Genomic DNA, 22,933 nt, shown 5'->3' on the forward strand with positions numbered 1-22,933 from the left:
CCTGCATGGGAGACCAGGAGAAGCACTTGGCTCCTGAATTCGGATCAAAGTGGTGTGCCAGCTGCAGCGACCGTTGGGGGGTGGTGAACAAACTGAAAAGGAAGACCTTTCTCTGTGTCTCTCTCTCACTGTCTACTCTACCTGTCAAAAGAAAAAAAAAGGAAAAGAAAAAAGAAAAAAAGAAATAGAGCAGGAGGTACATGGACTCATGCACAATATAGAATACCAGCATCATAGGCAACAGCTTTTCTACTATGCTATACCATCTTTTTTAAAAATTTTTTTTTATTTTATTTCATTTGAGTTAGAGAGATGCAGAAGCAGAAAGAGAGGAAGGAAGGTCTTCCATCTTCTGGTTTACTCCCCAGATGGCTGCAGTGGCTGGAGCTACCCCAAACTGAAGTCAAGAGCTGGGAGCCTCTTCCAGTTATCCCACATGTGTGCAGGGGCCCAAGGACTTGGGTCATCTTCTACTGCTTCCCCAGACCTTAGAAGAGAGCTGGATCAGAAATGGAGCAGCCAAGACTCAAAGCAGCACCCATAAGGGATGTCAGCAATGCAGACAGCAGTTTTTCCTGCTAGGACACAGTACCAGCGCCTCTATTGTCTGTTTTATGGAAATATATATTTATGGGATATTAGAAGGCCATTCAGGCACTCCCTACAAAGCATTTTGAAATAATGATTGACAGTCTGCAAGACTGTTTCCAAAGGGAGAGAGCTGCAGGGACAGAGAGGCAGTGATGATGAAATGGTATGAGGAACAAGGGAAGATGGGAAGGCCAGAAGAAATCTTGAAAAGTATTCCAAAGGATAAAGTAATAGGACACAGGTCATTTGTACAGATTGCCAAAATTAACCATTTCTACTTTATGGTTGTCCTTTTTTTATTTAAAATAGAGATAATTTCTAACATAATTTGTGATATACTTGACTCACTTTTCAGTTTTTTTCTTACAGATAGATGGGCTTATAAGATATAGAGGGGCTGGTACCTATATGGGCAACAGTTCTAGCCTCAGCTGCTCCTCTTCTGTACTGGCTCTCAGCTATGGCCTGGGAAAACAGTAGAAGATGGCTCAAGTGCTTAGGCCCTTATACCCAAGGGGGGACAGAAAAGAAGCTCTTGGCTTCAGATCAGTGTAGCTCCATCTGTTATAGCCATTTGGGGAGTGAACCAGCAGATAGAAGACCTTTATCTCTGTCTCTTCCTCTCACTGTCTATAATTTGAACTCTCAAATAAATAAATAAAATCTTAAAAAATAATATATAGAGAAGCACTGTAATTAAATGCAATAGTACACTCCTAAATATGCAGTTAACATTAATTTTCTTTTAACATTTATTTAATGAATATAAATTTCCAAAGTACAGCTTATGGATTACAATGGCTTCCCCCCCATAACTTCCCTCCCAACTACAACCCTCCCCTCTCCTGCCCCTCACCCCTTCCATTCACATCAAGATTCATTGTCAATTTTCTTTATATACAGAAGATCAATTTAGCATATGTTAAGTAAAGATTTCAACAGTTTGCACCCACATAGAAACACAAAGTGAAAAGTACTGTTTGAGTACTCGTTATAGCATTAAATAACAATGTACAGCACACTAAGGACAGAGATCCTAAATGAGGAGTAAGTGCACAGTGACTCCTATTGTTGACTTAACAAATTGACACTCTTGTTTATGGCGTCAGTAATCACCCTAGGCTCTTGTCATGAGTTGTCAAGGCTATGGAAGCCTTTTGAGTTCAGCAACTCTGATCATATTTAGACAAGGTGGAAGTTCTCTCCTCCCTTCAGAGAAAGGTAGCTACTTCTTTGATGACCTGTTCTTTCCAATGGGATCTCACTCTCAGAGATCTTTTGTTTACAGCTTGCTTTTTTTTTTTTTTTTTTTTTTTTTTTTTTTTGCCAGAGTGTTTGGCTTTCCATGCCTAAAATACTGTCATGGGCTTTTTAGCCAGATCTGAATGCCTTAAGGGCTGATTCTGAGACCAGAGTGCTGTTTAGCACATCTGCCATTCTATGAGTCTGCTGTGTATCCTGCATCTCAAGTTGAATCGTTCTCTCCACCCCCCCTTTTTTTTTTATTCTATCGGTTAGTATTTTCAGACACTGTCTTGTTTTTGTGATCCCTTTGACTCTTAGTCCTTTCATTAAGATCAATTGTGAACAGAAATTGATCACTTGGACTAGTGAGATGGCATTGGTATATGCCACCTTGATTGGATTGAATTGGAATCCCCTGGTATGTTTCTAACTCTACCATTTGGGGCAAGTCCAATTGAGCATGTCCCAAATTGTACATCTCTTCCCTCTCTTATTCCCACTCTTATGTTTAACAGGGATCACTTTTCAGTTAAATTTCAACACTTAACAATAACTCTGTATTAATTACAGAATTCAACCAATAGTATTAAGTAGAACAACCAAAAATACTAAAAGGAATAAAGTATTAAATTGTACATCAACAGTCAGGTCAAAGGCTGATCAAGTCTCCATTTCTTGTAGTGTCCATTTCACTTCAACAGGTTTCCTTTTTGGGGCCCGGTTAGTTGTCACCAATCAGTGGGAACCTATGGTATTTGTCCCTTTGGGACTAGCTTATTTCACTCAACATGATGTATTCCAGATTCCTCCATTTTGTTGCAAATGATCAGATTTCATTGTTTTTGACTGCTGTATACTATTCTATAGAGTACATATCCCATAATTTATTTATCCAGTCCACTGTTGATGGGCATTTAGGTTGACTCCAGGTCTTGGTTATTGTGAATTGAGCTGCAATAAACATTAGGGTGCAGACCGCTTTTTTGTTTGCCAATTTAATTTCCTTTGGGTAAATTCCAAGGAGTGGGATGGCTGGGTTGTATGGTAGGGTTATCTTCAGGTTTCTGAGGAAACTTCAGACTGACCTCCATAGTTGATTTACCAGTTTGCATTCCCACCAGCAGTGGGTTAGTGTCCCTTTTTCCCAACATCCTGGCCAGCATGTATTGTTGGTAGATTTCTGAATGTGAGCCATTCTAACCGGGGTGAGGTGAAACCTCATTGTGGTTTTGATTTGCATTTCCCTGATTGCTAGTGATCTTGAACATTTTTTCATGTGCCTGTTGGCCATTTGGATTTCCTCTTTTGAAAAATGTCTATTGAGGTCCTTGGCCAATCTCTTAAGTGGGTTGTTTGTTTTGATGTTGTGGAGTTTCTTGATCTCTTTGTAGATTCTTGTTATCAACCCTTTATCTGTTGCATAGTTTGCAAATATCTTTTCCCATTCTGTCGGTTGCCTCTTCACTTTCTTGACTGTTTCTTTTGCAGTACAGAAACTTCTCAATTTGATGCAATCCCAATAGTTGATTTTGGCTTTGACTGCCTGTGTCTCCAGGGTCTTTTCCAGGAAGTTTTTGCCGGTGCCAATATCTTGAAGGGTTTCTCCAATGTTCTCCAATAATTTGATGGTGTTGGGTCATAGATTTAAGTCTTTAATCCATGTTGAGTGGATTTTTGTGTAAGGTGTAAGGTAGGGGTCTTGCTTCATGCTTCTGCACGTGGAAATCCAATTTTCCCAGCACCATTTATTGAATAGACTGTCCTTGCTCCAGGAATTGGTTTTAGATCCTTGATCAAATATAAGTTGGCTGTATATGTTTGGGTTATTTTCTGGTGTTTCTATTCTGTTCCATTGGTCTATCCATCTGTTTCTGTACCAGTACCATGCTGTTTTGATTACAACTGCCCTGTAGTATGCCTTGAAATATGGTATTGTGATGCCTCTGGCTTTGTTTTTGTTGTACAACATTGGTTTAGCTATTTGAGGTCTTCTGCATCTCCATATGAATTTCAGCATCATTTTTTCCAGATCTGAGAAGAATGTCTTTGGTATTTTAATTGGTATTGCATTGAATCTGTAAATTGCTTTTGGGAGAATGGACATTTTGATGCTATTGATTCTTCCAATCCATGAACATGGAAGATTTTTCCATTTCTTGGTATCCTCTTCTATTTCTTTCTTTAAGATTTTGTAATTCTCATTGCATTACATTTTTGTTGAGAAAGGGATGAGCTTGCTTTATGTGTGTCTTGCATAGAGCCGAATTTTTATGACTGAATTTGAGATAATTAAAAATAAGTTTTGTAATTGAAACATTGACCATTTTTACTGCTGTAGCCCCCCCCCCCCACTCTGTATCCCTATGCAGAAGTCCACATGAGAGCACAACAGAAAGAGAGGCCTGCATATCTGGAGTAATGCAAATATGCCCTTTGCTTAAACCAGTGGATTGATCCACTGGAGTTCTTTGTGATTCAGTTTACATTTTTCTGTAGAGTGAAATATAGTGATTTGGGTAAAGTATCTTGTCTTCTAGTAGATGATTCCAATTGTCTTTCCTATCCATCTACCTGGCATCACAGGTGATTCCCAAGACAGGTGTTGGGCTCTATGGAAAAAAAAAAAAAGTAGCCTCTTCAGAGTTGATGTATTTCTCCTGGATAATTGGAGAAATGTTTTGTAAGAAGCAGTTCATGGAGGATGTATATTTCCCTAGAAATGAGACTGAAATAATTCCCTTTATTTGCCCCTCCCTGAGCTAGTTCCTGAGGCTGATTGATCAGGGCAAGAATGCTAATATTTATAGGCCAGTTATGAATGATCCATGTTTGTCTTACACATGAGATGTCTACAGATCTGTTTCTCAAGGCCTTTAAGATAAAATAAGAAAATTTTGCAACAAAAGAGAAGGTTTTCATTGCCTGTTGCCTTGGTCTAGGATCTGTGCATTTATTACCCACTTAGTTCTCTGACTCCTATTGTGAGCCCTCCTAATGGTTCTTTTTTGGCCATTCCTGTGTCCAGATTCCTTAATGGGTGGCAATCTTTGACCAGACTTCCAGTCTGATAACTCAGCCCAAATTGGAGTTGACTAGTTTGTGTAGCCATTTCAGGATTAAGGCGGTCCAAAACTGCTAGTGCCCAATGACTGGGCTGTCTTTATGCTCACTCAAGAGATAAGACTCCGCGCACAGGTCCAAGTGGCTTTGCTTGGTCCTCTTCCCTTGATCTCCCTGGTGAGCAGGCTGATTCTCAGGTAGGCAGGGAACTTGTTGCCTCACAGAAGTCTCCAGATTTCGGTTTTGCATTCATCTGCAAAATATTTGAAAGTTTTCTCTTGGACCTCTAAAGTCCTGAGTAGGGAGTTCTATTTTGTATTGAGATGTGTCTTTATAAAGACAGGTGTCACTGAAGAATGTGTATCTTCAGAATTAACTGAACTCTCCCAGGCCTGGATGGAGTTCCAGGATCCTGGCTTCAGGCTGAACATTGCCTGCTGTTGTGAGCATTTGGGGATGTACCAGAAAATGGAAGAAATCTCTCTTCCTCTCCCTCTCCCCCTGCCTTTTAAATAAAATGAAAAACAGATAGAAATTGGAAAAAAATGTGTTTTGCCTTGTGTCCTAAAGAAAAAGTAATTACTGTTGTTATAGGTAGAACTCATTTGTACACTTCACAAATCCTCATCAATCTCAGGTTAATGGCTTGGTGATCACTGCTGGCTGTGCTGCCTACTCAGCTCCCATTCTGTAATGCATCCCCCTTTTCATCTGCAGTTCACTTTGGGTGCTCATGAAACACCAAACTGCCTCCTAACTTTGCATTCCTGTGTTTTTTATACATAGCTTGGCCATAATCTCATTTTCTTTAGCAGCATGCTAATTTTTATGGGTGCTTCACAGGCAAAGAATAATGGGGACATTGATTTTCTCTGAGCTTTTGTCCTAAGTGGTTTATTTTATGAAATTGATTCTGGGTGATGTGTAGAACTTTGCTGGATTAGAAGTTGTGGTGCAGAATTTGATGTTAGAGAAATTGGGCTGTCACTGCCACTTGCACTGTGCCCCACCCTGCAACCTATGCCTGCCTTTGGATTCTGTTTTTATAGAGTGTTGGAATGAGGCAGTAGTGATTCAATAAAGGAATAAATTTTTAATTGTTAAACATTTCTATTTTTATTAATACAAAGAGATCAGATTGCATAAGAACGTAATTCCATAAGAACATAACCATACTTCTCTGTTTCCTCCTCCTTTCTTCCTTTCTCTTTTTAAGGATTTAATAAGCTGGCTTTTTTCCCTAACCTAGTCATTACCCCTTCACCTCCAGCCTTCCTGTCTATTTGTTCCTACTTTACAATCTAGTGCTTTAAGCTTTTTCTCCCTTCTTTCATGCATGTTTTTGCCTACTCCTACCCCAATTCCAAAGAAGGAAAAATGAATAAAAATCATGACATATTGATTCAAAGACAGGGATCCTATCCAGAAATACAGAAAAAAAGTTACCTCCTTTTTTTTAATTAACAATTTATTTACTGATTTACCTTTCTGGAAGAGGCAGCTAGAAGTTCTCTGAGGTCTGTTCTTAGAATGTGAGGAGAGCCAGAGATATTGGATAGACTCTTTACAGTCTGTTTGTTTTACTGTGAGAGATATTGTTCCACTTGCCTGTGGCAGAAAAAAATGAAATTTCAATGATTTTTTTTCTGTGTTACTAATTTTTATGATGAGTCTCTTCTTTATCAATGGATAGAGACCTGCCAAGTTTACCATGAGCAAAAAATTTCACAGACACAACTGCTTCCAGAGGAGGTGCATGCCCCTCCATTCCCACGTGGCCTTCTCTGAGATCTCCAGGTGGCTTCTCTTGGTCTCCTGAAAGCAAAGAGAAGATTCAACCACAGAAAAAGTTCACTACAACTGTGGTGTTGTTTCTTGGAAGTTCCTGTCCAAAAAGTAATCATTTAAGAACACCAGGGGCATTTTATTAGTTTCACAAGACTCTCTTCTTCCTGGCTTCAATGGAGAGGAAAAATAACCACAGTTGAAGCATGATTCTAGGCAAAGCACAATTATTTATCTGCATACAAAAATCCTCATATTTTTTTCTGCACATTGTTAGTCTTACATGGGTTAGAAAGAAAAATACTATTTAATGTCTTAGAACTCTCTAATATTAAAAAGTGCAAGAATTAAAAATTGATATTTTGTGCTCTTATAAAGCTCCAAAAGCATTAACATTGTGCATTTCTGGGTGATTTAAAAATTCTAAATTTGAAAGCAATTGCGTTGACTGGCTTTGCAGAGTAGGAAGAAAATAATTGGCTTATTAATTATTTATATAGAGAGACTATGAAAGAAGCTATTCATTGTTACCAATTGTCTATGATAAGCTTTAACGTTTATGAAACCATGATTCATTTTATTTTATGAGCTAAGTCCACTTGAAGTTGTGAAAGAAAACATGCAATAGTGGTTGCAATTCACTTTAAAAGATTTTTTGAAAGATTTTATTTATTGATTTGAGAGGTAGAGTTATAGACAGTGAGAGGTAGGACAGAGAGAAAGGTCTTCCATCCATTGGTTCACTCCGCAAATGGCTGCAACAGCCAGAGCTGCTCAATCCAAAGTCAGGAGCCAGGTGCTTTTTTCCAGCCTCCCATGGGTGAAGGGTCCCAAGCACTTGGGCCATGTTACACTGCTTTTCCAGGCCATAGCAGAGAGCTGGATTGAAAGAGGTGCGGCTGGGACTGGAACTGGGGCCTATATGGGATGCCGGTGCTGCAGGTGGAGGATTAACCTACTGCACCATGGCACCAGCCCCACAATTCTCTTGAAAACAGAAACATTTATTCCTGAGTCTTTTGATGAATTAGGCCAATGAAGTCCTGACAGGGCACATATGTCTCTAGCATTAGAGGAGTGTTCACCATTCTCATGTTGTGTTCTGTTGCTGTTCAGCCTGTGACAATGAGGCACATAAATAAAAAACCAGAAATTCAGCATGTGGTTACCCCACAAGGAATCTTGTTTGCATCTGAATAAATTTTCTAGCCAGGCATTTTTAAGTTGCTAAATATTCTCCTAATTTGTATTTACTTAAAGACTATTAACTTAGTACCACAATTTTTGTTACAATAAGGTGATTGCAGATAAGGAATTATCTTCTGGATAAAACTAGAAGTTTTACTTTGTAACATTCACAGACTAGCAGAAGTCATAAACCATTAACCCTCGTTTTTCTAAAATAGGAGGTTGTAATTAGTATGAGTATATAAAGAATATATTTTTTAAGATTTTATTTAGTTGAGAGGTAAAATTGCAGACAGAAAGAAAGGTCTTCCTTCCATTGGTTCACTCCCCAGATGGCTGCAATGGTAGAGCTGCACCCATCTAAAGCCAGGAGCCAGCTGCTTCTTCCTGGTTTCCCATGCGGGTGCAGGGGCCCAAGCACTTGGGCCATCTTCCACTGCTTTCCCAGGCCATAGCAGAGAACTGGACTGGAAGAGGGGCAGCCAGGACTAGAACTGGTACTCATACTGGATGCTGGCACCACAGGCAGAGGATTTACCTGCTGCACAGCAGCACCAGCCCCAAGTACATGAAGAATTTAGAACAGAAAATCTACCAACCTCATGGAGTTTATCTCCGTTTCAAAACTTTTAATAACCTTTGGGATGGAAAATGCTAATTTAAAGTACTGTAATTAAATTCACAAAAACAAAAGATGTTTTAGGATGTTTTTACTTCATTATTTAAGTTAGATACTGTTAGGAAATTCTAGATTATTTTGTGGGTAAATTGTAATTTCTTTTCACAAGTGTATTTGAGTAGAAACACAAGCTTTTATAATCAATTATTTATGTTTAAAACATTTGCTTATGTATGTTTTGTATTAAAATAACAGCATGTTATGAAGTTTAGAAACATCTTGTTCCATACAAGCCTATGCTTTTTTTAAGTTTTATTTTAAAAGAATCTTTGTATTTATTTTTTTTAACACAGCAAATTCAGGTGACACCATACGTCCATAATTTCCCACAAAATTCATAAACTTTACAACTGAGTATCTTAAGTCTTATAAATCTTCTGAATCGTTCATAGTTATGCACTCAATGGAACGTACTCCTCAGCAGCTGAGAAGAATCTTAACTTAAAAGCACCAACTCTTCAGGCATCTATTTTTCATTCTCTAAGACATGCAGTCAGACTGCTGATGCAGCAAATACCAATTCACCTTTAGCTTAATGGATAAGAGAAAGCATTTGGGAAACCAACATTATTAATATTAAGTCTGAAAGCATTTCTACCTCTTTACTGAATGATTTTTCCTTCTGTCTGTCAACTATAAACTCTAATGAATAAAAATTGTGTTTTGAACATAAGTTTTTCAGGTTAATCTAACACTTTAGGACATTTGTATTTGTTTTATATAAGTCTTAAGGAAAACAAAAAGTTAATCTCTAATCTAGAAATTTCTGGAATCTTTTATTAGATTTACAATTTTACTGCAAAGTAATATGATCTGTTTGTCCAAATTAAAAAATTCTCTTCATGTATGTAATTAATAAAGCTTATTTCCAATATATATTTTCTATGTTTTCATTTGCTGAAGCAGGGTTCAAAGGGTGTTTTTAGGATCTTGCCAACATCAGCCCTATGTACCCATAAATTATTGGAGCCATTAAATGGACAGTAAAAACTGGTTGAGGCTACTGATTAATGCTTCAAAAGGAATCTAATATTCACAGATTTTATCATCATATTCAATTCAACTGAAGTCTTTCTTAAAACTGTACTCTTGATAGGCTGAAGATAGGGTAATGGAGTTAGTTCTTTATGCCAAAGATTCGTGGATCTGTTGTACAAAGGCTTCATTCTCTGTCAGTCGTCAGTAACTTGAGGGCTTTCTGTAGATTCTGAATGGCAGTGCTTACATCTTCATATTGCAAAGCACTGTGAGCATATTTGCAGTATCTCTGAGCTCTCACAAACTCCTCAGGGGTGCGGTGGGTATCGCCTTGGGAAACTGTACTGGAAAGTGCAGGATCAATGGCTGGAATAGTCTATAGAGTAGGTTGGATGGTATTCCTTGTTACACCCATACTATGAGGCACTTTCGTTGGTGTGTTGGCTGGGGCATGTGCACCCAGAGGAATCTGTATTCAACTACAGCTGTCTGATGGCATGCTGCCTGGGTCAACTGCTGAAGATGATGATGGCTGAGGTGTGTTGAGTGGGCAGAGATGCTACTACAGCATCTTCATTTTCTTCACCATCAGTATCTTCCTCAATTGCAGTAGGGCCTGCTTGAGGAGTCTCCTCATTCTTTAAGCAATTATGGATATATGTTGCCTTCCACCTTGCATACTTTGTGTGTTTCACATTTTCATTAGTGTTATGTCAAACATGGTTATGACATCTATTAAAAGACTTGCAGTATAGAAGAACTTGATCATTTTTTTTGTGAAATTGCCCAGCACATTGTTCACTGTCTGCATATATAAACATTTTCCAAGAATAATTCCCCAATGGGCAGAACCAACTGCTCTTTGAGGAATAGCTTCATTATCACTCAACTGTTTCTTTTTGTTGTTGTGAAGAACCTGAACCTAGATCAATGTGCAGCTATTTTAGACTAGGCCCCCATCTTGTAACTCAGGCATGACCGGGCCCTGAACCCTAAACCAAAAGCTCTGAAAGAAGAAAAATAAACTCCCCTTGTGATAAACTCCCCTAGCAACAGCCAATCAGCAGATAGCAGGGAAATACCTAAAGTTCCATGTATCTTTTCAGGCAGCTAAGGTGATTGATAACATCCCAAAACCCTGCAGTTTGGATCGTACACCCTAGCGGCTCATACCCTATACTTTAGCCAATCATTTTAAAAAGTATCAACCCCAGAGCCATCCAACCACTGGATTTACTAAGCAATTTTAAGAGATGTTCTTTAAATTTCCCACAGAATGAGATGATTTGCTGAATGGTGCTATAATGTATAGAATGTCTCTGAAAACCCTATATAAACCCCACAAAAGAAATGGGATGGATTCTCATCAGAAGACTGCTGTGATGATTGGAGGAGTGGACCCTAGCTTGAGCTAGAACAATAAACCTCTTTGCTTTTGTATCATTGAAGTCTCTCATTGGGATAATTGAGTCCCATCCAAGTCTGGTCTAACAGTTGTTGTTAAGATTTATTTATTTATTTGAAAGGCAGAGTTACAGAAAGGCAGAGAGAGTGAGAGAGAGTCGGTGTCTGCCATCTGCTAGTTCACTCCTCAAATGGCTGCAATGGCTGGAGCTGTGCTGATCTGAAGCCAGTAGCTAGGAGATTCTTCCAGGTCTCCCACATGGGTGCAGGGGCCCAAGGACTTGGGCCATCTTCATTTTTTTTTTTTGACAGGCAGAGTGGACAGTGAGAGAGAGAGAGAGAAAGGTCTTCCTTTTCCATTGGTTCACCCCACAATGGCCACTGTGGCTGGCACACTGCAGCCGGCGCACCGCACTGATTCAAAGCCAGGAGCCAGGTGCTTCTCCTGGTCTCCCATGCGGGTGCAGGGCCCAAGCACTTGGGCTGTCCCCCACTGCACTCCTGGGCCACAGCAGAGAGCTGGACTGCAAGAGGAGCAACCGGGACAGAATCCAGAGCCCCAACTGGGACTAGAACCTTGGGTGGTGGCACTGCAGGCAGAGGATTAGCCTAGTGAGCTGTGGCACCAGCTGGGCCATTTTTTCTACTGCTTTCCCAGGGCAGAGCAGAGAGCTGGGTCAGAAGTGGAGCAGCTGGGACTTGCACTGGAGCACATATGGGTTGCTAGCACTGTAGGCCAGGGCTTTAATATGCTGCACCACAGTACCAGCCCCCCAACTGTTTCTTAAGAGCTTCTAACTGACCCATTAATTTTGATAAAAATTTACAACACTCAGTTTTATGATGAATCTTCATTCTAGTTTGCATGGCATATAAATAACCCCCTTTGTGAGATACATAATGATCAAACAATGGCTGCCAACCACCTCTCAGATCAGTTCTTGAGCAACTATTCAGTAACTGGCCACCACAGAGTCCTGTTTGTCATGCTCCTGAACCATCAGGTGATGCTGAATGTTCTTAAACTGGGGAGAGTGGGGGCAGTGGAGCAAGCTCGGCCATCTCCACTCTTTTTTCAAGTACATATTCTTACATTCACAGAAAAGCAGTTTAAACCAGACTGACTATTGTAAAAATAGTTCAATGGTTGTAGATGTCTGCTCATACAACATTTAAAATTGTTCAGTAAAATACTTGGTGATTTTAAAAAATGATTGATTTATTTATTTGAATTTCAGATTTACAGAGAGAGAGAAAGAGAGAGAGAGATCTCTGCTGGTTCACTCCCCAAATGACCACAATGGCCAAGGCAGGGCTAGATTGAAGCCAGGAGCCAGGAACTTCATCCAGGTCTGCCACATGGGTACAGGGATCCAAGCATATGAGCCATCCTCTACTGCTTTCTCAGGCTCATTAGCAGAAAGCTGGATCAAAAGTGGAGCAGCCAGGACTCAAACCAGCACTCATATGGGATGCCAGTACTGCAGGCAGTGGCTTAACCCACTAAGCCACAGTGCCTGTCCCAAAATGATTTTTGGTTTCTGTATGATAGCCATACTAACTAGGGTGCGGAGAAATCTCACTGTGGTTTCTATTAGCATTTCCCTGATCACTAGTAATCCTGAACATTTTTTCATGTGTCTGTTGGCCATTTGAATTTCTTCCTTGGAAAAATGCTTGTTAAAACTGCCTGTTAATATAACAGGAAAAATGGCTGTTGCCCATTTCTTGAACTGGATTCTTTGTTTTGTTGTTGAATTTGTTGAGCTCATAGAGATTTTGGAGATTTTTACTAATAGTTTGTGAATATTTTCTTGCATTCTGTCAGTTGCTTCCTTAGTTGCAGTTCAGAAGCGTCTTAGCTTGATATAATCTCCTTTGGCTATTTTTCCTTTCATTGTCTGTGCTTCCTGGGGTCTTTTTCCAAAAGTCTTTGACTATGACAATGTCTTGCAGAGTTTCCCTGATATTTTCCCCTAGATTTAAATGATTGATCCAATTACAGTTAATTTTTGTACAAGTTGCAATGTGGGGATCTTGTTTCCTACTACATTGTGAAGAACAAATTTTCCCAGCACTATTTTTGAAGAGATTGTCCTTTCTCCAGAGATTGCTTTAAATTTGTTTGTCACAAACTAACTGGTTTTAGACGTGCAGATTAATTTTCAGAGGTTCTATTCTGTTTCATAGGTCTACATGTCTTTTGGCATGCCAGTAACAAGCTATTTTTATTATAACTGCCCTGTAGTAGATCTTGAATTCTGGAAGTGTGATGCCTCCCTCTTTGCTTTTATTAAGATTGCCTTGGCATTTCATCCCAATTTTAACATCATTTTTTTCCTAACTCTGAGAAGAATGTTGTTGATATTTTGATTGAGATCACACTGAATCTGTAAATTGCTTTTGGGGGACTGGCACTGTGGAACAGTAAGTTGAGCCTCTGTGGCATTGGCATCTCATGGATGCCAGTTTGGGTCCCAGCTGGTCCTCTGATCCAGCTCTCTGCTCATGGCCTGGGAAGGCAGTGGAAGATGGCCCAAGTGCTTGGGCTCCTGTATCCACATAGAAGATGAGGAGGAAGCTCCTAGCTCCTGGGTTCAGATCAGCCCAGCACCAGCCATTACAGCCATTTGGAGAATTAACCAGCAGTTAGACGACATTGCTTTCTGTCTCTCCCTCTCTTTGTATATAACTGCCACTCAAATAAATAAATGATTGTAAAAATAAAATTAAAAACAATTTCTTTTGGTAGTATGGGAATTTTGATGATATTAGTTCTTCCAATTTATGAACATGTATTTCGTTAATGTTTTGTAATTTTTCTTGTGAAGATCTTTCACACCCTTGACTAAATTTATTACAAGGTAATAAAAATTTTTTATGGTTATCGTGAATGGCACTGATCTGATAAGTTATTTTTCAGCAATGGCATATTTGTGTATGTAATGGTTATTGATTTTTGTGTGTTGATTTTCTATCTTACAACTTTACCAAACTCTCTTATGAGTTTCAATAATCTCTTGGTGGAGTCTTTTGGTTTCCCAATATATAGGATCGTGTCATCTGCAAACAGATTATTGGACTTTCTCCTTTCTGAGTTTTTTTCTATTTCTTTTGCTTGAATTATTGCCATGGCTAAAACTGTTAGTAGTGATGGAGAGCAACTGTGGTTTCAGATCTTAATGGAAATGCTTCCAAGATTTCCCATTCAATATGATGTTGTTGAAGATTTGTCATATATTGCCTTGATTGTGTTAAGGAATGTTCCTTCTATACCCAACTTGCTTACGGTTTTTATAATGAAAGCTTGTTTTTTATCAAATACTTTCTCTTCGTCTATTGGGATCATCATGTGGTTTTTATTCTTTAGTTTTCTAGTGTCACATATCACATTTATTGATTTGCATATGTTGAATGATCCCTGCATACCAGGGGTACATTCCACTTGGTCCAGGTAAATTATCTTTATGATCTGTTGTTGGATTTTTATTAGCTAGTATTTTGTTAAGAATTTTTTGCATCTGTGCTTCAGAGATATTGTTCTTTAATTCTCTTTCTCTATTGTATCATTTTCTGGTTTAGAAAATAAGGTGACACTGGCCAAATAGAAGGAGTTTGGGAATATTCTTCTCTTTCAATTGTTTTGAATAGCTTAAGAAGAATTGGAATTGGTTCTGTTTTGAAAGTCTGGTAGAATTTAGCACTGAAGCTATCTGATCTTGGGCTTTTCTTTGGAGAGTTTTTGTTACTGATTCAATCTCTGTCTTGGTTTTTGGTTTGTTTCAGTTTTCTATATGTCTTCATGACTCAATTTTGTTATCTGGCATGTGGTTTGATTTCTTCTAGGTTTTCTAATTTGTTGCCCATTGCATGTGATGCCCACGTTCTATATTGCAGTGCTAATCTAAGTTTTCAGTGTTCCACTTCCAAACCAGTTTCCTGCTTAATATCTCTGGGAATCATGGGGTAGTGGCTCAAATTCTTCAGTTCCTTTCACCTAAGTGCAAGATCTACTACTTATTAGGGGACCTGAGAGCCTGGTTCAGCCACAGCTTTTGCAGACATTTACAGAGTGAACTAACATATGGAAGACCTCTCTGCCTCTCTCTCCTCAACCACTTTCTGTGCGTTTCTCTGTCCTTTTTTAAATAATTTTAAAAGTTTTTTAATTGTTTATTTGAAAGAGAGAGAGAGAGAGAGAGAGAGAGATATAGAGAGACCTTGCATCATCTCGTTCACTCCCCTGGTGGCTCCAATGGCCAGTGTTGGGCCTTGTTGAAACCAGGAGCTTCTTCTGAGTCACCCATGGGGGTGGCAGGAGCCCAAGTACTTGGGCCATCTTCCACTCTTTATCAGACCATTAGCATGAAGCTAAATCAGAAGTGGAACAAGTGGGACTTGAACCGGTGACTTTATGGGATGCCAGTATAACAGATGGCAGCTTTGCATACTGCAGCACAACACCAGCCCCCTCTCTACCTTTCAAATAAACAAATATTTAAAAAATAAATGAAAATGTTCTTAAGGAGGCAAAAGTCATCATGATTGAGCACTGAGGAATCTATTAAAAATGATTACATTTTAAAGGATTTATTTATATATTTAAAAGGCAGTGTTAGAGTGAGAGACTGATCTTCCTTCTGGTTTGTTCTCCAAAATGGCTACAATGATTGTGGCTAAACCAGGCTGATCTTGTAAGATAGGTGCTTCTTCCAGATATCACATGGGTTCAGGGGCCCAAGCATTTGGGCAAGCCTTTGCTGCTTTCCCAGACACATTAGCAGGGAGCTGGATAAGTTTGGAGCATCAATATCTATGACATCTTCCTTGCAGTACAAGGATATATAACCCATCTGGCACAATTAACGTCCTATTTATGGGTGGGCCAAGTATAACTCTTGGTTTAAGCTTTTGTTAGCAGATAATGCTGTGACTACTTTGGGTCTCTGGATTGTCACCAGTGAAGGCATCCAGATTAATAGTAATGAGTTCAACAGTCAGCAAAATGGTGTCCAGCTGAACTTAAATGGTTTTTCTTTTTCATCATTAGAATAGTGACCTCCTGCTGTACCCTGGCATCTGGACATAGACAGCAGACATTGGAAGCCATCCCCTTTGCCAAATGCAGTATGTCAAGTTTGGGTGCATCATCTATTGAGGAGGCCTTAGTAGCCATTCTCATGTTTTACTGTTCTATATCCATGGCCAAAGTCCTACTAGATAACAAGGTTTGGAGAACCACAGGCTCAAGGTGTGTAGGTGACTTTTTCCAGTAAAGCACAATTAATAGAAATCTAATTTAATTTTACTGGCACATAGCAAGGTTGCAAGAGAGGTTATTCCTTGCATCACAGCCCTTGAGAAGTAATGGATATCACAAATGATCCAGAGAATTTAGAAGATATATGAGCTCCACGAGTGAAGAAGTCACTGAGAGCACTAAGGATAGTGCCCACAGAATTCAATTTGACTTTTCATTGGAAAAGGGGCCATATAAGCTGGGCTGATTTATAGCATCCATGACAATTAATTTTTTAAATGAGGCATGCATTGCACCAAAACCCAGGAAGGACTAAAAGGTATTAGCGTTGTATGTTCTTCACAAGTGTGTCAAACAGTCTCATGAAGGGAGGAAGTCATCAATGTGATATATTCCCAGAAAGGACTAAAAGGTATTAGCATTGTATGTTCTTCACAAGTGTTTCAAATAGTCTCATGAAGGGAGGAAGTCATCAATGTGATATATTCTTGTGCTCCTGATAAAAGCTGGGTACAGTTAAATTCTTTGCAAAAATTATGTTTGATGGCCAAGTCAATGAAATGCTCATGTATACCCTAGAAAAAGTGTTTTTTCAAAGTGAAGGCAAACTAGACTGAGGAGCTGTTAAAAAAGCTTTGAGCAAAAACACATTTGCCACTTTTTTTTTTTTTTTTTTTTGGACAGGCAGAGTGGAGAGTGAGAGAGAGAGAGAGACAGAGAGAAAGGTCTTCCTTTTGCTGTTGGTTCACCTCCCAGTGGCCGCTGCGGCCAGCACATCGTGCTGAGCCAAAGCCAGGAGCCAGGTGCTTTTCCTGGTCTCCCATGCAGGTGCAGGGCCCAAGGATATGGGCCATCCTCCACTGCACTCCCGGGCCATAGCAGAGAGCTTGCCTGGAAGAGGGGCAACTGGGATAAAATCCAGCGCCCCGACCGGGACTATAACCCGGTGTGCCAGTGCCTCAAGGCAGAGGATTAGCCTATTGAGCCACGGCGCTGACATTTGCCACTTTTGTAATAGTTTAGACAGGTCATTTACCTATTAAGAGGCATCGGATATGTTAATATTAGATATAAAGTGTGGTGGACATAATCGATGTCATATAGCATTAAGATTTTAGTAATCTACCATGAGATGGCATTTACTTTTTTCCAGATTCAACAGGTAAAATTGGGCTGCCAAGTGGGAAACAGCTGGAATAATCACCTTTTTGTTTATTAAGTTTAATGTAATAAATTTTAATGCATGAAAACATTGAGTTTCCTTTTATTACATCATCTTAATTATTTTAGTTTGGTACCTGTGGAATGTTATTTTCCCTAGTTAAGTTGTAGCTTAAAATTTTTATTTTAATAATTACTTGCTGTGTTAGGCCATCTCTCCCACCTGTGGGATTTTTTGAGTACATCTGATTATTGGAAATTTAGGTAATACTATAGTTAAAATGAGATGTACCAAATAAATAATTTTTTTCTTCTGATACATATTTTGGAACTTTTCTAAAATGGTATTGAGCACCCTGCTTAAATTTAGGGGGATTCCCTGGGTAAGACTGTTATTTGAGCCACATTACTGATTACGTCTATGAAACTCTGAATAAGTGCATCGAGAACCTGGAAAAGTTGATGTCTTATGCTGAAGAGACATAAGAATCAATGTCTTTTTATCTTTTTTAATTATATAATTTACAAATAAGTTTTAGATGTCTAAAAGGATGAAATTATGTACTTTTCAGAAATTTATACCTATACACAACTATAATTGATATATTTTACATTTTCTTTCTTTAGGTTTTTAAGACTTATTAGGGCTGGCACTGTGGTGTGGGCAGAGGCCCACACACTTGGGCCATCTTTTGCTGCCATTTTCCCAGGTTCAGTAGCAGGGAGCTGGATCAGGAGTGGAGAGACTGGGACACAAACTGGCACAAATATGGGATACCATGCCCATCTAGTAAAACTTGATCAGATAACACTGGTTGCTTCTATTAGTCATAAGTAGCTCAAGCTTGACCTCAAATTTAGTCCTTGTAGGATCCTGAATTAGTTTCAGTCTGTGATCCTCACTCTCTTTATATCTTAGGGACTATATTTTTCATTATTGATTCAGTAAAATCAAGTGTTAGAGCTCCTATTTCTAAGTGCTTGAAATTATAAATGCTGGTCAGAAGGTGTATTTAGGGCTTGGCACCATGGCTCATTTGGTTCATCCTCCACCTGTGGCACTGGCGTCCCATATGGGCACCGGGTTCTAGTCCTGGTTACTCCTCTTCCAGTCCAGCTCTGTGCTGTGGCCAGGGAAGGCAGTGGAGGATGGCCCAAGTGCATGGGCCCCTGCACCCCCATGAGAGACCAGGAAGATGCACCTGGCTCCTGGCTTTGGATCAATTCAGCGCTGGCGACAGCGGCCATTTGGGGAGTGAACCAGCACAAGGAAGACCTTTCTGTCTCTCTCTTACTGTCTATAACTCTACCTGTGAAATAAAAACAAAGGTGTATTTAAAATCAGTGAGAGAAAATGAATTGTAAAAGATCAATCAACAACAATTGAGTGCTGTGTGCTGCCTTCCCACTTTCTTCTCAGGAATCCCCACAGAATTTTCAACCATAATTCTAAAATCAGCAACTCCTGCTGTCAGAAGTGTGTGGCTACCACTATGGGGAGCAATAATTTTTAGAAAGGACAAGGGAATTCACTATTTCATGATACTATTCTTGTTTGATGCCTACAACTTCATTTTCTGTTTACATTGTATGATGCTGGGAACTAAGTAATAATTTTATTCTGGGTCTGAGGTGAAGTTATGTAAGACTGAAGTTCAAGACTGAGGTCCTTCAATTTGCAGAATGAAGTCACTGAAAGGCAATTACCAGATAAGTGCTGATATAGGCATTTGCATGGCACAATTCATACACTATACATAGAAAAAATGACCAATAGCTGTGGGCCAACAGTCAATGGCCCATGAAACCATCACTCAAATCCTCAAGAGTTTGTCTGTAATTCATGGCAATTCTCATTTAGACTAGAAGAGGAGTAAAAGCAGGAGCTCTGTGACACCCTAATATTTGTCTCTTGCCTAATTTGTGTCAGAAACCACTACCTAAGTGCAGTTTTTTTTTTTTTAAATATAGCTTTGTTAAAAATACACAGATAACTGGATGTGATGGATAGATGAATTTCAGGATGTTTTGGGTAAAGAATTTCAAGATAGTGCAGTTTTAAATATTCACAAAGATTTTACAAGGCATTCACCCTGTTTTCCAGCCATATTAATGCACCAACTTATTACTATTTTACTGTAAAATATGATCCATTGATGGTCCACAAATTATTTTAATAGGTAAGATCAAGCATCATTTTAAAGGATTAAAAATGATTTATTCAGGATATTATTTTCTTCTTTCAACACTAAAGTTAAAGAGAGTCCTTGGAGGTTTTTTCTAAGTATCTGTAGAAGTATTTGAGGTTTTAGAACCACAATTTAACTATGAGAATTTAAAAAATATTAATATATATAATGATAATTTCCAAAAATTCTTTCCACATTTTAATTTCTCCACTTATAGTATATTTCTTTTATTTTCTTTCTTTCTTTCTTTCTTTCTTTCTTTCTTTCTTTCTTTCTTTCTTTCTTTCTTTTTGACAGGCAGAGTTAGACAGTGAGAGAGTGAGAGAAAGAGAGAGAGAGAGAGAAGGGTCTTCCTTTTTCCATTGGTTCACACCCCAAGTGGCCGCCATGGCCGGCACACTGTGCTGATCCAAAGCCAGGAGCCAGGTGCTTCCTCCTGGTCTCCCATGCAGGCGTAGGGCCCAAGGACCTGGGCCATCCTCCACTGCACTCCTGGGCAACAGCAGAGAGATGGACTGGAAGAGGAGCAACTGGGACAGAATCCAGCACCCCAACTGGGACTAGAACACAGGGTGCTGGCACCGCAGGTGGGGGATTAGTCGTGTGAGCCATGGTGCTGGCCAACTTATAGTATGTTTCTTTCAAATGTTTTTGCCAAGCCAGGAATTAATGAAGAATTGGAATATTATGCGAGCACTTCATGTGGTTAGACAAGTTTTATGTATCCTTGCTGTATCCTAAGTGGTTGATTTTCCAGGAGATTTCTTCCTAATGGAGGTGTGCACTGTTTACAGGGAAAGTAGCTTCATCAGCCCATGATGTCAACAGGGAAAGATCATGAAAAGTCTCCTTTGTTTTCCTTCTCAGCATATGCCATTGCAACCACTACCACCATCTATTTTTTTTTTTTAGCTTTTATTTAATGAATATAGATTTCCAAAGTACAGCTTATGGACTACATTGGCTTCCCCCCTCCCAGGACTTCCCTCCCACCTGCAACCCTCCCCTCTCCCGCTCTCTCTCCCCTTCCATTCTTATCAAGATTCATTTTCAATTTTCTTTATATACAGAAAATCAGTTTAGTATACATTAAGTAAAGATTTCAACAGTTTGCACCCACATAGAAACACAAAGTGAAATATACTGTTTGAGTACTCATTATAGCATTAAGCCCCAATGTACAGCACATTAAGGACAGAGATCCTACATGAGGAGTAAGTGCACAGTGACTCCTGTTGTTGATTTTACAAATTGAACTCCTGTTTATGGCCTCAGTAATCTCCCCATGTTCCAGTCATGAGTTTCCAAGGCTATGGAAGCCTTTTGAGTTCACTGACTCTTATCTTATTTGGACATGCTCATAGTCAAAGTGGAAGTTCTCTCCTCCCATCAGAAAAAGGTACCTCCTTCTTTGAAGGCCTGTTCTTTCCACTGGGATCTCACTCACAGATATCTTTCATTTAGGTGGTTTTATTTTTTTTATTTATTTTTTTTGCCACAGTGTCTTGGCTTTCCATGCCTGAAATACTCGCATGGGCTTTTCAGCTGGATCTGAATGCCTTAAGAGCTGATTCTGAGGCCAGAGTGCTGTTTAGCACATCCCAAATTCTATGAGTCTGCTGTGTATCTCACTTCCCATGTTGGATCACTCTCCCCTTTATTTATTCTATCGGTTAGTATTAGCAGGCACTAGACTTGTGTATGTGCTCCCTTTGACTCTTAGTCCTTTCATTAAGATCAATTGTGAACAGAAATTGATCACTTGGACTAGTGAGATAGCATTGGTACATGCCACCTTGATGGGATTGTATTGGAATCCCCTGGTATGTTTCTAACTCTACCATTTGGGGCAAGTCCAGTTGAGCATGTCCCAAATTGTACATCTCTTCCCTCTCTTATTCCCACAATTATATTTAACAGGGATCACATTTTAGTTAAATTTCAACACTTAAGAATAACTGTGTATTAATTACAGAATTAAACCAGTAGTATTAAGTAGAACAGACAAAAAAAACACTAAGAGGGATAATGTATTAAGTTGTTCATTAACAGTCAGGGCTATGCTGATCAAGTCACCGTTTCTCATAGTGTCCATTTCACTTCAGGAGGTTTCCTTTTTGGTGTTCAGTCAGTTGTCACTGATCAGGGAGAACATATGATATTTGTCCCTTTGGGACTGGCTTATTTCACTCAGCATGATGTGTTCCAGATTCCTCCATCTTGTTATAAATGACCTGATTTCATTGTTTTTTACTTCGGTATAGTATTCTAAAGAGTACATATCCCATAATTTCTTTATCCAGTCTACCATTGATGGGCATTGAGGTTGGTTCCAGGTCTTAGCTATTGTGAATTGTTCTGCAATAAACATTAGGGTGCAGACCGCTTTTTTGTTTGCCAATTTAAATTCTTTTGGGTAAATTCCAAGGAATGGGATGGCTGGGTTGTATGGTAGGGTTATCTTCAGGTTTCCGAGGAATCTCCAGACAGACTTCAATAGTGGCTTGACCAGTTTGCATTCCCACCAACAGTGGGTTAGTGTCCCTTTTTCCCCACATCCTCGCCAGCATGTATTGTTGGTAGATTTCTGAATGTGAGCCATTCTAACCAGGTTGAGGTGAAACCTCATTGTGGTTTTGATTTTCATTTCCCTGATTGCTAGTGATCTTGAACATTTTTTCATGTGCCTGTTGGCCATTTGGATTTCCTCTTTTGAAAAATGTCTATTGAGGTCCTTGGCCCATCTCTTAAGTGGGTTGTTTGTTTTGTTTTTGTGGAGTTTCTTGATCTCTTTGTAGATTCTGGTTATTAACCCTTTATCTGTTGCATAGTTTGCAAATATTTTTTCCCCTTCTGTCGGTTGTCTCTTCACTCTCCTGACTGTTTCTTTTGCAGTACAGAAACTTCTCAATTTGATGCAATCCCAATAGTTGATTTTGGTTTTGACTGCCTGTGCCTCCCGGGTCTTTTCCAGAAACTCTTTGCCTGTGCCAATATCTTGAAGGGTTTCTCCAATGTTCTCTCATAATTTGAAGGTGTCAGGGTGTAGATTTAGGTCTTTAATCCATGTTGAGTGGATTTTTCTGTGAGGTGTAAGGTAGGGGTCTTGCTTCATGATTCTGCACGTGGAAATCCAGTTTTCCCAGCACCATTTATTGAATAGACTGTCCTTGCTCCAGGAATTGGTTTTAGACCCTTGATCAAATATAAGTTGGCTGTAGATGATTGGATTGATTTCTGGTGTTTCTATTCTGTTCCATTGGCCTATCCATCTGTGTCTGTACCAGTACCATGCTGTTTTGATTACAACTGCCCTGTAGTATGTCCTGAAATCTGGTATTGTGATGCCTCCAGCTTTGTTTTGGTTGTACAAGATTGCTTTAGCTATTCGAG

At 39.3% G+C, this 22,933-nt stretch overlaps 1 pseudogene; it reads right to left on the reverse strand.

Moving 5' to 3' along the window:
• Positions 1-9,605: 9,605 nt before the first annotated feature.
• LOC138843307 (vacuolar protein sorting-associated protein VTA1 homolog) lies at positions 9,606-11,992 on the reverse strand (annotated as a pseudogene).
• Between the last annotated feature and the right edge of the window lie 10,941 nt (positions 11,993-22,933).

The sequence above is a fragment of the Oryctolagus cuniculus genome, chromosome 8 (genome assembly GCF_964237555.1).
Source record: "Oryctolagus cuniculus chromosome 8, mOryCun1.1, whole genome shotgun sequence".
Classification (NCBI taxonomy): Eukaryota; Metazoa; Chordata; class Mammalia; order Lagomorpha; family Leporidae; genus Oryctolagus; species Oryctolagus cuniculus.